Here is a 22,938-nt window from a genome sequence, read left to right on the forward strand (position 1 = left end):
CGTGTAGTTGCGCCAAAGAAACGCTCGTATAACTTATCACAATGCGTGGAGGTGATTACACAAAAGCGGGTTCGCAATAACAGAGTAAAATTGTTAAATCGCTTCACTTTCAGGATTCTTTCTCTTCTGTTTTTCGCTAATTTTTTCAAATGCCCGTCGCTTCTCCGTGATTCTTTTTTCTCGGAATTTCCTCTTGTTCGTTTTTTCCGTTCGTATACTCAGCTCAGGTTTGCGTACCGGACTGAGATCTGCGGAGAATCGAGGAATTAGTCACGCCAAATTTGATTTTTCTCTTCGTTTTTCTTGCTTTAGCGTTTTCGCCCGAGGGATCACTTTGTAATTCCAGGTATGCTCTGCATATGATTACACAGTGCAGCATGGACGCTGTGAATTTCGGTGGGGAGAGGGAAATGGCCTCTAAGCAAGCGGAGCACGTGAACGCGGGCAGAGGTTCGTAAACGAAAATGTGCTGTTGAAACACGCGCTATAATGAGCTTTTCCTCGCTTCTTCCTTTTTGTTTCTTGTACTCCCTCAGAGATTATATTAATAGCGTTACTCGGTGCGGGCAATTAATGAACGAGAAAAGAAAATAAGAAATGAAACGTCAACCGAGGTAATTACCCTGTATTATATTTCACTAATCAGATCACCATTTATCACGGTAACCCGCGCGCGAAGTGTGGTGGGAACGCTTTGGGGGTTCGCAATATATAGTTATACTATATTCCTGACCGTAGAAAAAAGAAACGATATTCGAAAATAGAGGGATAATCGCACCGCGGCACCCGAGGCGCCGTTTAATTCCGCCCTCTCCGCGTTCGATTTGATTAAATTTAAGGCGCACTCCGAGATTGGGGCCCATTAGTCTTCCGCGGTATAAACGGCACTGGTGCAGGGTCAAAATTAGCGTATGGGTATTCGGGTGTTTCGTGTGGCAATAACAATTTTTTTACACTTCCGTCAAAAAATTTTGTTGTACACACCCAAATATGAAAATACTTGCGATAGGATATCTCAGGAGGTTGGTAGACAAAAATCGACGCTTTGTCTTAATTTTATCATGAAATCGTCTTATGTTATGCACTTATGAAATCATTATATTCGTAAGTTACAGAGATTTCCGTGCAAATACTAGAATTATAAAAAAAAACTTAGATATCGGTACTTCATTTCAAATCGCTTAAAAGTGATCAAAAATCTAATAAATTGATTCGATTTCACTTTGCAATGGTTCATTTTATTTATAAGACTGTTTTCTACAAAGTTACTGAAACGGAATTTCTTTTATTCGATCATCGATTTAATATTGCCAAAAAAAGGACTTCAATGGATTTGTAGAAGATAGTATTCTGAATATGATAAGCCATCGTAGAGTGCAATCGAATGAATTTAGTTGCTTTTCAACAGTTTGGACACGATTTAAAATGAAATATAATATTCCTAATAATTCCAATACTTCTTGTTTTGGTATTTATGGAGAGATCTTTACAGCTTACCAATATAATAATTTGATAAATACACAATGTACGACTATCTCGCAATAAAATTAATTAACGAATACCATCGATTTCTGGTAAACCAACAGTTCTCCTAACTCTATACCACTTAGTCGAATTTAATGACATGGACTTGAACCTGTAATCATTTTATAGAGACTTCAGCTCCCTACAAAATTCTCTCCCGAGCGAATCCCTCTGAAAACCCGAGTAGTAAAATTACTATAATACATCACATCTTAACCACGTTATTCAAAAGGGAAACTTCAAATTCCGAGAACGACCTTTCGAGCATAAATTTAAGAGATATCCTTCCACGAGAACTTTTTTTCACTTTGTATGTAGGTACAAGTTTTCCAGGTGGAAGCACTGAAGAAAAAAAAATGTTGCTTCCGAACGAAACACCCTGTCGGGTATGTACAATGTACATTTCAGGTGCGCGGTACACGCGTGTGCGTGAATGTGCGCGATCCGCACACGACGAGTGTTCGTGTAGACGGTCTGTAACATTCTTCGAAAGCACCGCAGCACGGCCGCCTGAACTGGCGGTAATTATCATCAGTTTCTTACACGCTTGTTAACATTTCTTGCGTGTACAACCCGCGACCGTGTGCCGATTCTTCGTAGTGGCTATATAATACGCTGCTTCGTCGTGCACACGAGGACGGAGATTTCTTGCACTCGCCTTCGGCTTTCACTCTCTCTCTCTCTCTCTCTCTCCCCCCCTCCCCTATCTCTCTCCTTTTTCCTTCACTTTTTTGCTCCCTCGCCTCTGCAAACTCTGGTTATTTTGCACTTTGCCAGTTTTTTTGTTTTCAATTTTTTATCCGAAGCATTCGCCGTGTGTTGATTGAACGAACTTTATCGAACGTTTATTGCCGTTTTCCGTGTTTTTTTGGGGGGGGGGGGGGGGGGGGGGTTGATTTGCTACTGGAGTATCGTCACTCGTTGTGTGCCATTTATTACTACCATCTATTCGAAACATGAGCGCATAGGCGCATAGTTAGGTATGTATGTACATGTTAAAGAACTTGGTATATTTTCCCGTGCACAATGTAATGTAATGAAGTGAAAGTTTCAGAAAGTTTTGCCACGTGTTATGAGGATTTTCCGTTTTTATTCTCATGCATCAATTAGGAGACGAACGCCAATATTCATCGGAGCTTGCAATAGTATGAAACTGTAACGTGTGCTTCGTTTTTTTACCGGAGGCAACCTCGAAATATTTAACGAAAATTGATTCGTTTAATGTGAGAAGAGACTCGAGGGGATGCTATACTCGATTCCGATGCGTAGGTACTTACATATCTCCGAATATTCAAATCCGTAATCGTGATCTCTTATTTTTCATGCCATTTCTAAATTTTTTTATTCTAAAGTGAAACCTAGATATATTGGTGTATTTTTGTTCATAATCGTTTGTTGAATATGGTTGTTATGCTCTTTTTTGTGCCGCGATGCACAGCCTTTAATAATAGCGCAAATAGAAGATATTTACCGCAGTCGGCAAGGACTGACTATAGCATCCCCTTAAGACGTTCGATCCTGCTCCTTACCCTAACCGCGCCTGAGAACTGATTGTGCCATACGATTGACAGGGCAATTAGAATTTCTGTTTCCGCTCTGATTTACTGGGGAGAATGGCGAATTAAATTGATCATTCTGGTGAAAAGACAAGAACATCTAACTCTGTTGATTCTCCGTTATATGTATACATATGTGTGTATAGGTATACGTAAGTAAATAATTACATCTTTACTTACAGAAACTGTAGTCGGTATAACAGTTGTAAGTAACAGTGACAAAAATTTTTGGACTCACGTTTTACTGAAAACAATATAAAAATAAAGGGTATAAGGGATGAAAATGTGGAAAGATCAAAAAATGAAAGGATAAGAAAATTGCATTTTCAAATACATAATATAGAATTTCAAAATTTCCAATGTTGAAATATATAGAAAGGTCTTATAGAAGCCCAAAACAGAATCGACAAAGTGAGTATCAAATATAGCAAGTCAAAACACTGCATCGTCAGTATTTTGACAATTCTATACTTTATATTTTCCACATTTTGACTTTTTAATATTTCGAATTTCTATATTTTGAAGTTTTTTAAAATAGATTTTCACGTTTTGGAAAATTCGATATCGCGACATTTCTATTCTCTGATCTTTCGACACTTTTATCCCCACCGAAAATAAGTTTTGTTACACACGAGCATCATCGCGCAATTCAACCTTATGCCACGTCAAATTTTTCACGCGAGACGCACAAACTAACCGAGATTCACATTACGCAAACTGGAGACATCGCAGAAACAGCGGCAACTGGAAAACGAAAAGCGGTGTTTGATAACCGCTGAAAATTTTGAAGAAAATCTTTCGCCGACAAATTTTCAAAAAATCGTGACCAAACATCACCACACATTAACATAAATTTGATAGACAAGTGAAGTTATAATAAGCACAATCGCACTTGATTGCAGTGTCACGTCAAGTATGCGAGTACAACGATGATTCGCGTTGAAACAGCCATTTCAAACCTAATCAAATTTCTCGTTCAAAGAACCCAGTTAAGGGATGAAAAAATATTACGGACGGTAGATCGAGGGAAGGAAACAAGTCAGCGAAACGATCTCGTCCGCGCAAGCGGCTAAGAAAAATGATGAAACTGCAGGTCAATTCCCGAAATGACGCGAAATATACGAATTCCACGTCGACGATACGCGAGGAATTCCATAGCGGCCTTGCGACGAAGGAGATGGAGGAAAATAGGATAGATTTGTACGGAGGGTTGTTGGGAGGAGGTAGGAGGCGGAGAATCAGGGCGGGCAGGTTACTCGTATCTGTAGGTGGCAAAGTGCGGGACACTTATCCGCCGGAGTTATACTTGGCGGTTTATTTTACCGATGACGAGGGTCCCTACAGATTAGAGTCAAATCAATATTGGGCAGCAGGGCGAGGCTTTTATCGGCTGAAAGAAACCCTCCCCCGTTACCCCGTCCGATCCTCTTCCTCTTCGCCTCTTTTCGCCCTCGGCTAACCTCCTCGACTCGAACCTCATTCCACCGCCTGAACAACGCCGCTCGCCTCTCCTTCAGGCTTCGCCGTAACCCAGAAGAGAACCCACTCTTTCTCACCCTCTCTCTATCTCTCCTTCTCCCGGCGTTCGGGCAACTCCACCGGACTTGTACGTTCTGCGCTCCGCAGCTGAGGATTTACAGATTACGCGAGAGAGCCGGGCGGCGGCGAGGGAGCGCCTATAATATACGTATATACGTGTATACGTGCGCCCATATACACCTGTATGTGTGTGTTGAGGTAGGCGTGTATATATATACATACGTAGCGTGTTGCTGGCTGGTGGCAGCGGCTGTTGAACGAGGAAGAGATCGGAGAGCCGAGTCCGCGCGGACGGCGAAACCGCGTCTCTACCGACGAATCGGAGCGCGGGAATATCGGCCTCTCCTCGAATCGGGTTCACCGAATCGCTTTCATACCGCGTTATTACACGTTTATTATCGCTCGAGAAAGAAATGACTGTTTATAAATAATTAGAGAGGTTTTAATTAACTCTCGAGACGCTCGCTCGCTCGCCGGCTCGCCTCGCGGCATTCCTCTTTTAATCACCCTGCCTGCCCCCCCCCCCCCTGCCCTTGCTCGCCCTCGCTCTCTCTCTCTCTTTCTTTCCCTTTTTCTCGCTTTGTAGGCGCTATTTGTAAAACTAACCTATCGATCGGCGGCATTAATCGCCGGCTCGTCGTGGTCTAATTTTATCCACGCACGACGATCATGCGAATGCTGGTGCAGCAGACCGCGCGTTAATCGAGCTAAGTATGTATTTCGTCCGAACGCGATTATGAATGTGTATCACGTAATTCGCGTGAATGAACGTTCGCCAATTGTCGGGTATGTATGGATGTATGTGTGTGTGTGTGTATGCATGTACGTACGTACGTACAGCGATACGGTTTAAATTATTCTTATAACCCCGCGCGATCCGCGCGAGGTTTCTTTTATTGCTATGCATGCATCTCGTTTACACGTGTTTCGAAAACAGATCATCCATACGCGCTCGTAAACAGGTACAGGTATATGAAACGTACGATACACCTGCACAGCAGATATTGCTTCACCCGCCAAAGGCGGCCAAGGTTTTGCGGATACCTAAGCGTTGAAAAATTGTTGAAGAATGAACGAGAGGAAGAAAAAAAGCGCCAAGGCGGGAAGAGAAAAAATCGATAAATTTTATTGGCAATCGTTGATGCGTCGCTGTTCGATTGGCCGATCGCGAAACTCAGACGGAGGAATTAATCAACTGTTTAAACACGACGTTGAACTCTTTCCAACGAACCGAAACTGACGCAGTGTACGGCAGAATATACAACCACGATCACCTCTCTACACGCCCGTTTCCGAACCAGTTTGTGAACGAGTATCGTGCTCCCGCTGTTCGGTATGTTTATCGTTACCAAAGAATAAACAAACTCTGCATATGATGGTAGATTATTTTTATTAAAATATCCACGCGCGGATCTTATGTTTGGAAAATAAATAAAATGAAGGAAAACATCGTCTTTTGAAAATATGTTGACGGTACGAGGCTCCCCTGTATTTTACAATTTTATCTCTTGAGTGATTATTCCCTCGAGATTCGGAATTGAATTCAGATGCATTCACTCGAACATGGCTTGATGTATGTAATAATTCAGGGACAGGTGTTTTTTTTACAACAGACGTTCACAAAATTCACGCTAATATCTTTCATTGTTTTTACTGTATACATTTTTTTTCAATTCTCTGGACTGAATTTCTCGTATGTTAAAAATTGGATCAAATAAAAAAAAACGTTATGCGTATAACAGCAATGCTAACTGCAGTGAGGTAGATAATATTTTGATTAATCACTGAAGCAATTAAAAGAACCGCAAAATTTCAATTGCAAATAACTTGACAAAATTTAATTACAACGTTTGGCAACACTGTATTATACCCGAGTATTTGGCCGAAAAATCCAATTTCTCACGAGGACTGTCGGTATGCAAATTCAATCTCCCGCGACGAGCTCTGTATATCAAATATAACACAATTCGACTCTTTTATGAAACAAATAATAATACAGAACCACAAATTCAAACTTTCCAATAAAAGTACTGCAGAAAAGTAGAAACAAGGCGTGATCCAACGCGATTTCTTCTACCATTTTTGATTATTATTTAATGTGTCAGAGATGTCAATATGGGGGCTGAAATTTCGAACGATTCTAGGAAAAGTATCCAAGAACTCGTTGAAACAGAATAAAACGATAAACATTACCAAAAAATCTACACGCCGCAAAGAAAAGATAACAACCAAAGCTGTGAACAAATTCTTGATACTGTAATACGAGTACTTAATTGCTATTTAAACTCACAGTCCTTGTAGCATGTGCGAAAGTATTTCTTTTTATTAAAATCAGACCCCATATTTCAGTGAAAAATTCTGGTAATCGTACGAAGCACGAGACTTTGGAAAATCCTGACATTATTATGCAATGACAACGTTGAAACATGTAATATAACATCGTGAATACCTTATCCAGTTAGCGATCTCGAAACTATAATCAAAACGAATACATTCTACGAGTATTCGTTTCATGTGAAACGGTAGGATTTGTAATATAATATATGGGCGTTTCGTTAGCATTACAAATAACGTGTTTTATAAACTTTCCGATCACTTTGATACAGGCATAGTACTAGGTAGATAGACGCATAGACGCTTACGCGGATATATCACCCGCGTATACAAGTATCGCCGAAAGGCATTCCAGCACGGAATTGGTAAAAATTTGTTATCTATACGTGACCATGCGCTAGCTCGTTTGCACGGCAGCGTTATTAATCTCTGCCCTCGTATTTTGCTTATCCATTTGCCACCGCCGCGGAGTGCGTGATCGCACGCGAGAACTTGACGCAACCACGGAAAGACAACGCGAAACGCTGAAAAAAAAACAAAAACAAACTAAAAGAACGCGTAAAAAAAAAAAAGAAGAAAAAAGAAATACTAAAGAAAGAAAGAGAAACGAGCGAGGAAACTAGAGATAAAAGCAGAGAAGAAAGTTATAACAAGGCGGGGCAAAATAAACAAAAGCACGAATTAACCGCAACCTTGTCTTATCTCGAGTAAACTTCGCTAATATTCGACAACTCGGCGGATTTCCCGCGGCATTAAACACGTCGGTTGCTTCCTGCAAGTTCCAGCCGGCCGCCTCTCTTCGCTTGGCATCGGTTGACTCCGTTTTAGCGACGGACAGGGAGTCGTTAGATATTCGATCGGCGACCGAGCCTGCGACTGCTTTTGTTTTCAACGCCTCACTTCCGAGCAACTAGGTTGGCAGGAGTGCGTGGAGTAGCCAGCAGGCGTGCCAACCCTCGAATGTAGGGAGACACGCGGGTGGGCGTGTGTACGAATTCCGTTTCCAGTTCGCCGATTCTACGAAAGGATTTATTATTATTCCCGGCAGCGTATAAAACGTACTCGGGCGTGACTAAGGCCATCAGTCGACGTATTCCTGTATTGCCGACCGAGTTTATTCGGCACGGTACGAGCCCGCATATTCGCCTCCTCCGTATTACTACTTTGTCCACGGTTAAACCGGATTGAAAATGTACTTTTCTATTACGAGCGGGAGATGGGCGAGCCTCTCTTCTCTGGGGATGAGCTCGCTCTACCGAATCGTACTCCGCACTCCGGCATATCGTCCCGTGCTTAGCGCGGTTCTGACTGTATTCCGTCCGGCGGAGGTTAGGTTAGATTGTGCCGATAAACTGGGAATTTACGCGCCTCGACAAACTGTTCTCCGGCCAAAGCCGGAGATTCCCCCGTCCCGATCGTAAACCTGACGGATGAGAAATAAGATGGAAAATCGAGACGAACAGAGATTGTTTTTATTTATACTTATTTTACGTCTTGTTTTAACTGCGGCTTTGAACAAATATACACTGTCGTCTTAACGCATTTTCACTGTTTACATCAACGATATATTTCACAAAATCCATCAACGTCGTCGCGGTTGCTCGGATGGTAAGGATTTTGTGACTTCTTCACAGAATCGGGCGCAATATTTACGGTGTTACGGTTTCTCTTCCAACCAATCTATGGAAAACATCTACTTTATTGACGAAATTAGTTTTGATGAATACGCAATTACAATTCGTCATTTGCAGACTTTAGAATTGATAAATCTTGTTCAAATATAACGCACCAACGTTGTATAAGACTTTCATAAAAAACTAAAATTTTCACGATTACTACGTTATATATCATACGATATGTTATATAAAATTATATCGTACTTTCGGATTGGTTCCAATCAATACAAAGAATCGATATAGGTGAACTTTGACAAATTCCAGGTAGTTAATGTATGACAGATTTAGTAATCATGTTACAATACTTTATTATTTGGGCAGTTCAATTTTTATCTTGCAGAAACAAATCAACGATGTATGCGAAGATCGATTCTAATTATAGGAAAGTGGAATAATTGTCATTTTCATGCAATACTTATCGATTCTGATAACATTCCAAGTTGATCGTTGTGTACTGACAATGCAATTATTATTCAGAGTTCTATAGCGTAAGAATTCCACTCAGGTAATAATAGAGGTAAGACCGAAAAAATATTATAAAATTCTATGGTATGGTATTTTGTTTACTGTTGATGTGTAAGGTATTTATTTATCTAGAAAAGGTGTCCCAGAAAAACTTTGTCTGTATTGGTAGGTTGTATTCGTTCTCATTCAATAATTCCCGCTCAAGCGACTCGAACTAAATCTGCGTTTCGAATATAATAGGCCGTATGTCTTTTGACGCAGGAAATACGTTCATGGTGACAATTACCTAAGCTTAGGTATTTATCATTGTGACTGAGCGACAACGTGAGTCAGCCATTCCCACATACGTGTGTACCAAATACTTACCTGATTCTGCGATAAACGAACTAAATTTAACCGAACAACGAATTTTCGAAATAAATATTATAAGAATCTCGATTGTTATTCGATTGTACGTCGAATCTGTATCGTTAAAGATATTTATCATTTTTCTGATAATTATCATAATTATCTAAGACAGCTTAATCAATTCGACGATGTTACTTAAATGAAACATCGACACCAGCTGCTAAACTATCATATTTACAGTTTCGAACATTTAATTATATATTCTGTATTATATTATAAAGTGAATGATTGGTTTAAATTTAATTCGTTATAAAGAGGAATTGTCCTCTCCTATCCGAATAAATTATGCAACTGATTTAAATTATCATCACCATTTAATTTTTGTAACACTAGCAGAAGAGTAGACTGGAATCAATAAAATGTCTTTGGGAGATTATTGAAATACCATCCTTGCATAATAGGCATGACAATTTTTCAGGTTCACCCAATTATCCTCGTCGATAACGTAATTGCGTAAATTACACGTATTTGACCTACTTAAAAGTAAGTAAGTAATTAATTAGTTTATTTGTTCAATGTATCCGGTATAAATAATTACGCGAAAAATTTCCCAAGTACTGCTATTTTCAAGTTCAGTTTAAAAATCGCCCGTGTATCGAGGTTTGTCCCATGTTTCCTGAGATGCCCGCAGATACAGTCGAAGGCCCTTATGCATAGGTATAATACACTGCGGGCCCCGGCGGACATCTCAGGAGTCGACGCGGACTTCTTCAATGAGTTTGTAAATTGAAAGGATTTTTTCTTCCTCCGTGTTACGAGGGCTGCGGAGCCGCGGGCGAAATGCTCGAGGGCGACGAGGAGCCCTCGGTTATACCGACCCTCGACCCTTTCTTAATTAAGAAGAAGACGGTCGTCGAGGCGAACTGTCCGCCCTGCGAGCGGCATTCGCGGGTAGGTATAAGATTTTCGGACGGGTGTATATAAAAGGAGGTGCGGGCAAATTCTCGGCATCGCTGTCGTTTCCTTGGCGACGAGGACGAAGATGTCATAACACGAGGCGGGAAGAGGAACTCGGCTGTGTGCGGCCTTTGTGCCTCGGAAACGTTTATTGTGCTCGATGGAGATAAATGGCTTTTTCTCGGGCGTCGCACCGGCTGCAAAGGGCTTCATGCCGGATTTTTTCGTTACACACGGAGGCTCCGTGCCGTTGCCATACCCGTCGACGTCCCGACGTCGTCCTGCGCAAATACACTGGAAAGTCCTTGGCAACGGTTCTTGAGCCGCAACTGTTTGTGCATACGATTGTGTTTACTCACTGTAAATATTGTTATAATGTGGCGGGCAACGTGGAGAGGCGTATGTATGTACATACGTATGAATTACTCTTTGAGCAAATGTTGTCTCGGAAAATATACCCACGTTGTACCTGTGTGACCGTATAGGACTACAGGCGTATGAATTTACCCGCAACCACGATCCGCTTCTCATCCGCGTTCCAACTGCAGCTACTGGAAGAAAATTCCGTCGATCATTTTCCAGTCTATCCTCAAGCTATCATTTTTCGATTATCCAAAACAAAGCGTGTTGTGAAGCGGAGAAAGGTAGCCATGTGCCGAAAAGAAACGTTGAAACACCTGGCTGTTTGAAACACCTACTACGCATGCGCGAAATGACTCAACTCTATTGGATGACGAAATGGCGTCGCGGCAACATATTCGTCTGGAAGGCAAGGGTGCCAACTTACTGGAAATTGAGCGTCAGGTACCAAACTCCGCCGCGTCGAATGGCGAATCGATGTTATGTTATTGTTATAACTCCTATCGGTCATAATTGATCTGTTAGTAAGGAAATCTTCTTACCCTTAAAACATTCACGTCAATTTCATAACCTCCATCAGGTCCCGTTTGATAACTGAAGTTTGAGATGGCCAGCCTGTGTAAGAAGACGACGCAGAACGCGCAGGCATTCGGGCGCTCAATCTGCCAAGTATCGCCGTTTCTTTTTGGTGCAACAAACTCTTTTCCGAAAATATCTAAATGCCTGAACTTCAAGCTGCTGTAGTTACAGATTCTTCACAGCTTGCTGGTAGATAGAGAACCACTGCTCTGAATGATAATCTACGGAAAGTCTGCTTTACGCGCTTATTATACCAGAGAAACATCTGCAGAAGAAGTTCTATAGTCGGCTTGGTAGTTAAACCAAGAAAATTTCCTGTATATGACTGTAGAACGTATAAATATCCGTACAAGCGTATAATTGAGAACAAATTGGCTGTTGCATAATACACAGAGGAGAATTGAGCGGTTTGAATTTCACCAAGGATCGAAGAGTCGATCTTACAATTAGCTTCGAAGCGTAGCATATGTAGCATGCAATAAAGAGCGTATGTACGTACTTAGTAAATAGGGGAATAGATTACGCAATTGATACCAATTGCTTTTTATGAAAGCGGCAGCTTGTTATTGGGCTTTAGTCGTGACGATATTCATCCCAATAAACGTGATATCGCATTCGCGAATCGACTCTTAATAAGCCCGCAGTAGGTTCAGTTATGTTTATTAATGTCTTGGGCTTCCGGCTAACTTGTTTTCGGTCCGAAACAAAATGCGAGTTCGATTCTACACGAATTATGTGACAATGACTCCCAATCTCTCACGGCGGCTGTATCGCTAGTCATTATCACGTAATTCGTATGGAATCAAGCTTGCATTTTGTTTCGAACCGAAAACAAGTTAGCCGGAAGCCCAAGGCATTAATGAACGTTACTACAGAGAAATATATAGCCGTGTCGAAGATGCCACCGTTCGCTTATCATCCCGAGACTACAAAGCGAATGAAAGAACTGAGTTGAAAAAAGAATAGTGAAAAGAAAATGGTGAGACAATAATACCGTAAACGTTTGCCTGACATTCTGTCACGTGCATAAATAAATCCTAGAACGGAGACAAAAGCTTATCTGTCATCTGGTAGGTGGTATAAGGCGGCCGTCCGCGATGAGATTGGCGAAGAGTAATGCGTCTCCAGTCCGGGTAATTGACACGTTCGACTGGCTTTTGCGTCCAATTTCCTCGAACTACCAAATAGCCCTTCCATTACGAAAGCCTGCCGAGAGTGGAAGAGCGATGGAGAATGCCGGGGGCGCGGAGGACGGAACCCGATGGGACGGAGAGAGGCTTTACAGAATTACTGGCCGAATTGATATTATCTCCGGATAATGTACCGTTGTCGCTCCTCATCCCAGGGTGCATCGAGCCCCCCCCCCCCCCCCCCCCCCTCTTTCCCCGCGACCTAGGTCAGGGTTGGGAACCCGGAAAGCGCGAAGCACGTACCTACTCGGCGTTGAGTGTCTGCGGGGGCGGAGATGGCCCGCCGCTTTGCCGCCCTCTAAGCTGCCTTATTGCCGAAGGTTATAGCCGTCTAATGACATTCTAATTTCCCAGGGAATGAAGAGATGCGTGTGCGCGGGTGGTGAAAAGTCCTCAAGTTTATTTCACCCGAGAAAATACCATTCTCGCAAGTTTTTACCTTTCCCATTCGAAAGGGGGTCGAGTCAACAGCGGCTGAACCCGTAAGATAAAATCGGTTCTTTATATTCAGAGTTTTAGTACGGACTTTGGTTTTATATCCCGGTAATGAGTGTTACACGGAAAGCTGTGGGATGAGCGACAGATTTGCAGACTTCTAAATTTCACGAAGAAATCGAACCGTAGAATCTATGTACCGACGAAGAGGAAATCGTCAAAGTTCTGGTACTATTCACCCAACGAATTATTCCGGAGGGATGTGGGACGTAGCAAAAACAGATTTGTCCAAGGTGCGAAAGTCTGCGTTGAGGTCAATTCTGACGAAATTTTCACTCACAGTTTGCTGGATTCTCAAAGTTTCCGGGCTAAGATTTTTCAGTTGGTGGAAATGAAATTTTGTCACAGAAGGCATATCAATTTCTGCACTATGACTCCGACAAACGTAACTATATATTGGTTTGTCAGATGATCTGAATAAATTTTCCCTTCCGAAACACCGATTATATTTCTTTGCACATCCGAGGTGTCGGTGGATTCTTAAGTAAATTCATTTCTACCGAATACCGCACAAGAAGCGTTCATCGACGTGTGAAATGCTCTTGGATAACTCATCGCGGTTGTGTATTCTGCCGTTTAGTGTAACTATAGATGTGTTACGCCCACTATAAGGATCCGTGCTCAGACACGACTAGATTTTCTACTTTGGAAAAAATATTCCTGATGTGTGTGAGAGAGAGAGAGAGAGAGAGAGAGAGAGAGAGAGAGAGAGAGAGAGAGAGAGAGAGAGAGAGAGAGAGAGGAATACGCGGAGTTCGGGTACTGTTAAACTCCGAAAAAAGTTGTCATTTAATACACGGTCGTATACCAAGATGAAATGGTGAAAGTTAGCAGACTGCGCATGCGCATGAGACGATTGAACTCTACTGGTCCAGTGAGACCTCGCCGCAATATATTCGCGTGCAAGGCAGAGGAGCCAACTTGCTCGAAACGGGGCATGAGATGTCGAACTCTTGCGCGTCGCGTGGCGAATTGAGGTTATGTTGTTACAGTGACTCGTAGCAGTCATCGGTAATCGATTAGTTGAGAATAAAAGTTCTCCAAACCATCTCGAAACACTGCTTCGATCACGTGGGATCTACTTAACCTAGAAAAAATTGCGTCGTCTACATGAATGCCACAAGGCGCGTTTGACTTGCTGTGGCCAGCCTGCTTGAGAAAACGTTGAAGGTGGCGCATGCGCAGTTAGTCGCTTACGATCACCTTGCCAACTTTTACAATTTTCTCTCTGTATAGTGTAGGTAGGATTTATGGAGATGAAGGTTATTTGACTGGATTTTAGTCATACGCACAGTTGAACGTGGCGATATTATCCAAAGGCTACCTGAAAATCAAAGAAATGGGATGTATTTTTCTAGAGAGAGAACTCTTGCGCATCAAGTCGATTTCTTTTTTTTTCCTCATCTGTTCCTGATAACAACGTCACGGCACAGAGATATCACGAACTAACTTGAATCGCCGATAAGTGTTCTACTAAAAACTAAACGGCCTACTCGTTCCATTAAACAAATTAAACGAATGCTGCAATCTACGTCAAACCTAAGAAATAATCGTTGCTCATTTGCATCAAAGAAAACAGCGAGATTTTTCACAGTTAAAATGCCCGCAGTTAACCTTGCAGAAATTATACGTTCGCGCTGATGTTTGCAAAAAACAAACTAGAAATAAACCGTACGTTTTTTCCAACTCAGAATATACGTTTGTGCTGTAATGACGAGGCTGTATTATACTTGTTCAGGAGAATGTTGCGGCACGATACAGTAATTGCAGTGAGTGAAAATACTTTACTCCTCTGTTGCGCTGACCAGAGAGATCCAGTGACTTTTACAATCTTGAAAAATAGTTTAAAATGCCAAGCGATTTTTTTGAAACAGCAAAAATACTGATCGTTGAGGTATTTCAACGATTCAAATTATAGGTCCCGGATTCAAGGTATAAGGTGCCCGAAACCGGGATTGGGAATAAGATATATACATTTAAAAACGTGCGGGAGAAATCTGGAAATAATTTGTGCAACGCCTTCGGTAGTAAATTCAGATTCAAATACGCCGCGAGTTTCGGGAGGTGATAGTTTAACTGCAGTCGTATAGCGCCGGGTCGTAAAATTAAAATGTATACGACCCACCCAACGTGAATTTCCATCCACAACCGATTGAAATTTTGTCTCTTTGTAGCCGTCTGATGACGCGTCGAGCTGTGTCGACAATTTCGAGCTGAAGAAGACACTTGAACGATCCTCTGGGCTCCTAGCTCATAATCGCTTCATTCTCTTACACTCAATGCCGCGCATTATGCAGAGGAAAATTTCAGGATGACAGAAGTTGAAGTGCCACTACAGAACTGTTGTAAGTGTCATGTCGAAAGTGGCAATCGACGGATTCCAGTGGAGAAGTTGCAAGCTCGTCCTTTTCGAAGAATCTACATAAATTTATGTTAGAGTCTGATTCAATTCAAGAGTGCTATATGGGGCATTCCACGTCGACCATTTTAGGTTTTGATAAAAAATTTGTATGCAGTTATTTCAACACCAAAACAGTACCCTGAATTTTTTCATATTTTTTGGGTTAAATTTATTTTACTTATGATTTTTGAAAATCAACAAGTCTCACCGTAACTTAAAAATCTGAACAAATTTTCTAAAATCATGTATCAGAAATGAAAATTTTTTAACCCAGGCCAGGGTGGGCTAGAGTTACGTTCTTATTTTTTTTTATTTGTTTTCGGAAGAAAAAATTTTATTGAAAAAAATTAGAGTAAGAGTCAGTCTACTATGCACGGCTGCTCCAACATTTTCATATTTAATACGAATTTGAGAATTATTTCAGATTTTTCCAAAACAAATTATTGGCAATTATTCATCACGGAAAAAAAAAACTTTTTGGAAAAATCTGAAAAAATCTTGGGTCATGTATAAAAATGTTTGAGCAGCGGCCCACAAAAGATTGACAATCGCTTCTATTTTTTTCAGTTTTAATTATTTTACATCTGATGCAAGATTTTTGAGAATTAAAAAAATTTTTTAATTTACGATCAAAGATATGCTGATTTTCAAGAAGCACAAATCAATCAGATTTCGTCAAAAAAATCTGTACCGGGGTTGGGACAATTGTATAAAATTTTTTTAACAAAGTTGAAAATGGCGAGCGTCCGACGTTGGTTGAGTTGGCAGGCAATGCCTCATAAATATCATCGCGAGTTTTATGTACAGCGATTCGGAGCTTGATAGCTGGCCCGTTAGTTCCGTGAAACCGAACATTGGGAATTCACTGAAATTGTCGAAATCTCAAGAGTTTATACCTCAAGTTTCACAGTCTCAGGTATTCAAGCAAGGCATGGAGATATGGAAAACGAGCATCTCCTTGTAAAAGAACGAAAGCTGCAAGAAGCTGTCGCGTTCTTTTTCCTTTACACGGATCCACCATCCGTCCGTACGGTCGTTGTCTGGCGTCAGTGCGGAAAGGTCGGTATTCGGAGGCGAGTCACGAACTCGAGTAGGTACCTACCCACTGCATACATAGGCTGCGGAAGGTTTTCTTATTGTTAGCCTCGAAAATGGGCGCGGGTACTCTTAGTTTTAAAACTACCTGCAGAGAAACAGCAAATAACTGGAGTCCCATGGTGAAGTGCCGGAGTGTGTAACGCTTGTCGCCAGCGAGAGTCACGTATATAGAGATGCGCGTGTACCCGAGAGGCACGTTAATGTGTAATATACGCTGGCAGAAGTGAGGCGGAGAGTGGAACGGGCCGGAGTTACAATGCTCGTAACGTAACACCTTATACTTTTATCAACTCGGAAAACAACGGGGCTGAAATATACAACGAGCTAAAAGGGGTGTCATTAAGTACACGGAGTTAATCCTCGCAGTAACCCGTGGCACGACCTCTCCTCCCGGCGCCGACACGCCGGCGACGTAATAAACCCCTGACTGCCTCTCGGGATCAAGTATAGTTTTGAGGGAGACGCCCCGCTCCCTCATCCCGTTACGAATTACGACAACCCCGGAGCAGCTTCAAGATGCTTTTCGCCAAGTAGCAATTAGCTATGTTTATACTTACGTGTCGCTCGAGGGATGCTAACGACGAATGTTCAACACATCTGATACCATTCCCGGACCGCACTGTGCAAATTAATACTAGTATCTAACGAAACTCGCCATTTGGTTTCGATAAGTAAATATATCTTAGTTTAAGGAAAAACGAACTACGACCTTCTATTTCTTGGCGATGAATGGGTCGCACCGGTTGAATCGATAGTGAATAAAATAGGAGAAACCCGTTTGACAAACATGAGAACGTCCCTGCGATTTAACAGAAAATAATATGAACAAATTCGAATGACGCAGGCCTAAATGTCAAGAATTTGAGGGAAACTTGGATAATAAGAACGTTCAAAATGATTAAACCCCTGTTTTTTTCAGCCGAATGTAACGTTTTTAAATTCATTCTGCTCGCTGACCAGATCTCCATAAATCTTTTAAAAAACACTTGAGAAATCTTACATCATGGTATAACACGCAAATGTACGCTGCACCGTACTTTCCTAAATCTATTTTTATTTACCCTGAAAAAGACTATACGCAAAAAAAAAAAAAAATCCAAGTGATCCTAGAGATCTCTATGGTGCAAAAGCCAGTTATGAAAATGAACAGTCACGAATGCACAATGTTTCTTTTTCTCGTGGTTGAGACTTTCAGGTATTTGAAACGTATTTTTTATTTGAGATTCAACATATTTTTATCACTACCTTCAAATTACTCAATGAGAATTATTACTTTGAGAAATGACGGTTCAAGTCACACTATACGATTGCTTTAACAGTCGTGACATCAGTCGTACGAGGTGATCAGACGGTTTAAATACACCGTGTAACAGTGGTTGACTAATTCTCGCCCAAGGGTAGAAGCTTAAACACAGTTTTGCACTTTAAAGCAATAAAATACGCTTACAAAGGTAGAGAATGAGAAATTAGTAAATATGACCTATTTAATCTTAAACCGAAGCAATCACTCCTGTCGGGTAAAAGTCAAAATATGGGTCGAATTAGTCGATTGAAACATTTTATACTAAAATCGGCTTTTTCTGTTTTCCAAACTCGAATAACCGAAACAGGTATTTGTTATGCGAAATATTGAAATTGTACTCCACGGATAATTGCGGTTGTACTCCAAGTAAAAAGTAAAAGCTAAACAGCGAGCAATTATCCGGATATTTTTTTCACCGATGAGCATCTCTCACATATCTGATGCTTGTAAAAGAACATTTGTAATAAGATACAGTGAATTGTTATTATCGTTTACCATAAAACTTAATTTCACCGTACATAAAACTCAGCGCTTACGTTGCTCCGAACAGAAAAGTAATTGAAGACCTTTTTTTCACCTCCACTTTTTAAAAACGAAGAGGCCGGTAAAAGGTAAAGGAACTTGCAAGATCGGCAAGGGAGAACGATCCTGAAACTTCACCACGCACGAACATGCAATGGGAGCAGCCGTACCGCAACTACACGTAATTATACCTCCGTTCACATGTATGTAAAAAAGTTCTAAGCCCATCCAACAATTCTAACGATAAGACCCATCCACCTATTCTCTAATTGGTTAATCGAGTTCTCGCGTTTACCGGTTACAGTACACTCAACTTAAACCCGCTTCAGGCATTTTTCCAAGAGGCTCGCAACTATGACGCGATGCTGGATATTTTTTACCGGGATTCGCCGCGAACCTGAAGATTGGGTGGGCAATAATCGAGAGCTCCATCTGGACTCGCGGATGGGTTACAACTCTCGAGAGTCGCAAAAGACGGCCAAAAGCGGATGCGACCATTTCTTGCCCGCATGGCTGCCGACTTATCCACGTAGGCAGAGGATCCAGGACGCGAAGAGCGCGAGCGTTCTTGTGAACCGTTCTGCTCTTCCTCGGACGATTTATTGCCGGGTATCGCCGCCGTTCCAGACTCCGTCCATTCTGTTTTTATCCCCGTAAAGCGACATTCACCCGGCAACGATAGCCGCAGATCCCTGATCATTCAACAGCGGGACGCGAAGACTGTTCGCAATAATCTCTGGGATGTCGAGTTTTTCCCAGAGTAGAAATTTTGCCATCGTTATTAACATGTTTTCACGTTAAGGAGGTTCAAGGCGAAAATCAATACTTCGTACTAATTTTATAACGAGTCGTAGTCGTAGATTTGAGATCTATCAAATTATTGTATGCCACGTAAGAATTCTTTAAAAATATACAAAAATATGAAAAATGCTGTAACTGTAAACAAAAATTTACTATTAGGTATCGGTGTTTTGTTTTGAATCGCTTCGAAGTGGTTACTAGTCTAAAAAGTTTATTCGATTTCACTCTATAATCGCTTTTTTTTTATTCAGTAGAGTATTTTTCACGAGGTCAGTGAAGCAGACTTATTTTTGTACGAGTCAATCTAATATCAGAATTTGCCGATCATATTCAATACCATCGTGATGTTTTGAATTAAAATATTTAGTGATAAAATCGTGATAAAACATAGTATTTCAGAGAATTTGTAGAAAATGGTCTTTTGAATAAAAGGAGACATCGCGGATTGCAATGGAACAAATCAGCTAGATTTTTCAATATTTTACAGCAATTTTAAATGAGGTATCGATATATCTAAGCTTTGGTTTATAATCCTAGTATTTTCTATTCTTTTGTTTTTAAAAAGACATTCGTAGCTTATGAGTACAATAATTTGTTGAACACTCAATGTATAAATATTGCGTGGTAAAATTAATGAAAAGTATCGATTTTTTTCCAGCTAACCTCTTTAAGGTATATTAAACAAAATGTTCACGGAATTAAATTTGCCTTAATGTATTCCTACGTGTTGTTAAAAAATATCGAGTTTGTGTTGATTGATTCAGAGAACACGAATTACGTAAATTAGTACTGGCACGATACAGCACCGTAGTTGTCTATATCCTGGTACGTTTAACCGTCTAACAACAAGCGTAATTAGGAATTATGACTCAAGTCTTCAAAATCCCCCCTGATCTCAGAAGCCGAAATCTATTTGTCATAAAGCAAGTTTTTCACAAAAGCAATTTGATCACATTTGACTGAGTGTAGAGATGGGGAAAAGGGTCCGTTGATCCGTTGACAAAGTTTTCTTCCACTCGATAAAATCTTTTCCTCACGAGCAAATAACTACAGTAGCGCTCAAAAATATTCCGACTGTATGAAATTCGTTATTATTTTGATCCATCGTTTTTTCTTATTTTTCTTTATTTTAACTTTATTTTTTAGCCAACGAGATTCAATTCTCTATAATTATATTGAACAACAAATTTCCTTCAGTAATAAATAATATTAATTTTTATATTTTATATCTTTTTATAACCAACTACGATTGTGATATTTGTGATAATACTTTTGAGCGCTACTGTAAATATATACTTGTCGTTGAAGAAAACCATTACTTCGACTTTCTTGGCATCAAAAGAATATGAACTGCGATCAAAAACACGTATACATACTTACCTGTCACTTGATTGCCTGGAGAACGATAAAATTTTTTCCTGTTCAGTTACACTTTTCAGCGCAGATTTTTGACAATTTTTACAAATTTTTCGCAACAGTTATTTTTCTTCAGAGTGGAAAAATTGGAAATAAATAATTGGTTCGGAAAACAATGTGAATATTTTCCAAGACTACTTTTTACATGTAAAAATGTTTGTTCAACGTTTTTTTCAACGTTGCCTTCGAAACGAAAACTCGAAAAAATGATAAGTAATCGCTGGCCTACGTCAGCTCAAAGCATAAAAAATTTCGTACCTGACGCAGGATTTTTCAAATTTTTGAATTGTGCCCACCTCTCTGTTCGCTTTTAAGAATTGTTGATGATTTAAATCCATTCTACAAAATGTTAAAAAAAAAGACTAAACGTCTTCGAGAGTCAGAACAATTGTACTAAATAAAAAAAAAAAAAACCGCTGGCCTGATCCGAGAGGTTAAAGCTCAGACCCAGGTCAAATTGGCATGGAATGCCCCGCGTGTATCAGGCGCTTGCATATGCACACGTGTATCATATATCGCTGCGAAAACACGGAAGCGCGAAAACGGGAAAGGACTTTGGTTAATTAAACTCTGCTGCTCCGATACTTTCCCTCGGCAACAAGCACCTACGCGAGTTTGGGGAATTGGAGGGATTTCGTGTTTGGATGTACATGGGATACGCGTACCTCCGCAATTATTTACACGTTCTCAAAGCAGTGTAAATATGAGGCTTCGCTAGGAGATCTTCAGTACCTGGTACTTCAAGATCTCTCAGTCGATATTTATCTTACAATTAGATGAATATTTTCCAAATTGACCAAGTCATTTGGCTGGTTGGCATCCCGGTGGAAAAAAAATTGTATACCAAATTTCGTGGGAATTCGTGAAATACTGTAGCTATGAACGAATTATTCCTAATTTTCATTTTCCGACAACGCCATTCTGCAGATGCAATTTCACGTTGTAAATTTGAACAATTATAGGCAATTTGGCGATTTTTCAAATCACGTTTCTACAGCATTCAGGAAACAAAATCTATCTCGCATGTTATCACTAAAACATCTTTCGAAGTTGCGAAACACAATTTTTTTTTAAGCAATGATTTTCAGAACAACCTAATTAATTACGCAGTATCTGTCTCGAATGTGATCGCGTTGCTCGAAAATATTTGATTTTGCAAATTCTTCGTTTAATAGCAATTCACGAAGAGCTAAATTTTTCATATTTTCATACTGGGAACATTGGGCAACGCTGAATATGACTGAGATACTTGAAGGCAATGCTTTAATATACGATCCATTCGCCCGCACGAACAAATTTATACAAATTACAATTGAGTCTGTCTTACACGTGAAAATAAAATTATCTGATGCAAACATCGTTCTCTTTCCGCGCATACTTGGGTACACGATGAGTAAAGATCGAATAGTCAAGAATAAAATGTTTGACAGATCAGTATCCGTGATTTTTAACTCGAAGAATTTCTCCATCAACAAAGCGTTAGTGATTTCTCAAGGAGTGAATTCCTTTCGAACGAAGCTGATCATAATTGCGGCGTAACGACCGAGGACAAACCTCGTCCGGTATTTGATCTTACCTTATCCGACAGTGACAAAGTTCATCGATCCATCGATTCACCACTCCTCATATTATCAGTTAGCGCACTTCCGACTTCACTACGCCATCAAGCAGTGAGAATAATTCCTGGAACAGAAAGACACAAAGATATATACGAGTTTGAAATTATCATAGCTATGCAAATGCAATAGTCCGATTCGTACCTAGAGCTAAAAGGGTTACCCGAGAGATTCGTTATCGGCAAAGAAACGAGTCGGCATATACATATAATACATGTGCGCGATTCGTTTATGCAGATTAAAAGCGCGCGGGGACTGCGACCATATACGGATGTTTGCGCGGTTGCGATGCTCGGCACGCGAATATTTCTGCCGAAGGCATATATACTCGGGGATTCAGTCGTATAGGTGGACAGGTATGCGCACACGTATATCCCTCAGGCATTCGTGGCACTCTCGTACGCCTTCCTTGTTGCAGTAATGCGTTTAAACGTCTCATTTCCCCGTTGGTGGAATTTTAGAGCTTGCGTGTATGCTTGCCGCCTTCTCTGTCAAGTTCGGAACCTGTTTTCTCATCGATCTCTTGAAGCCGTTGTACAATTTTCGCGTAGATACTGGTTTGATAAAACAACTTGTGAGATTTTTCACGAAAAAGACTTAAAAATACTTGGTACAAGTTTTAGAGACGAAATGGTCTTCGTGACATGGACTGTTTATAAATGACGTTTGCCGGACTGCTTCGATGAGTTCCGTCGCTGCACTGCTGATAAATCGCCGCATTTCGCCGAGCAGGAATTTCCGATATGTAGAGACGAATA

General features: G+C 40.7%; 1 protein-coding gene across 2 annotated transcripts in view; it reads right to left on the reverse strand.

Moving 5' to 3' along the window:
• Nucleotides 1-22,223, reverse strand: part of LOC124307333 (protein groucho-like) — a 133,438-nt gene extending 111,215 nt beyond the window's left edge. The window contains exon 1 of one of the 2 annotated variants that reach the window (XM_046768897.1): nt 22,141-22,223. The gene's annotated coding sequence lies outside the window, so the exon portion shown is untranslated. The remainder of the gene's footprint in view (nt 1-22,140) is intronic. The other variant, XM_046768896.1, reaches the window with a different exon arrangement.
• Between the last annotated feature and the right edge of the window lie 715 nt (nt 22,224-22,938).

This window comes from Neodiprion virginianus, chromosome 6, assembly GCF_021901495.1.
Source record: "Neodiprion virginianus isolate iyNeoVirg1 chromosome 6, iyNeoVirg1.1, whole genome shotgun sequence".
NCBI lineage: Eukaryota > Metazoa > Arthropoda > Insecta > Hymenoptera > Diprionidae > Neodiprion > Neodiprion virginianus.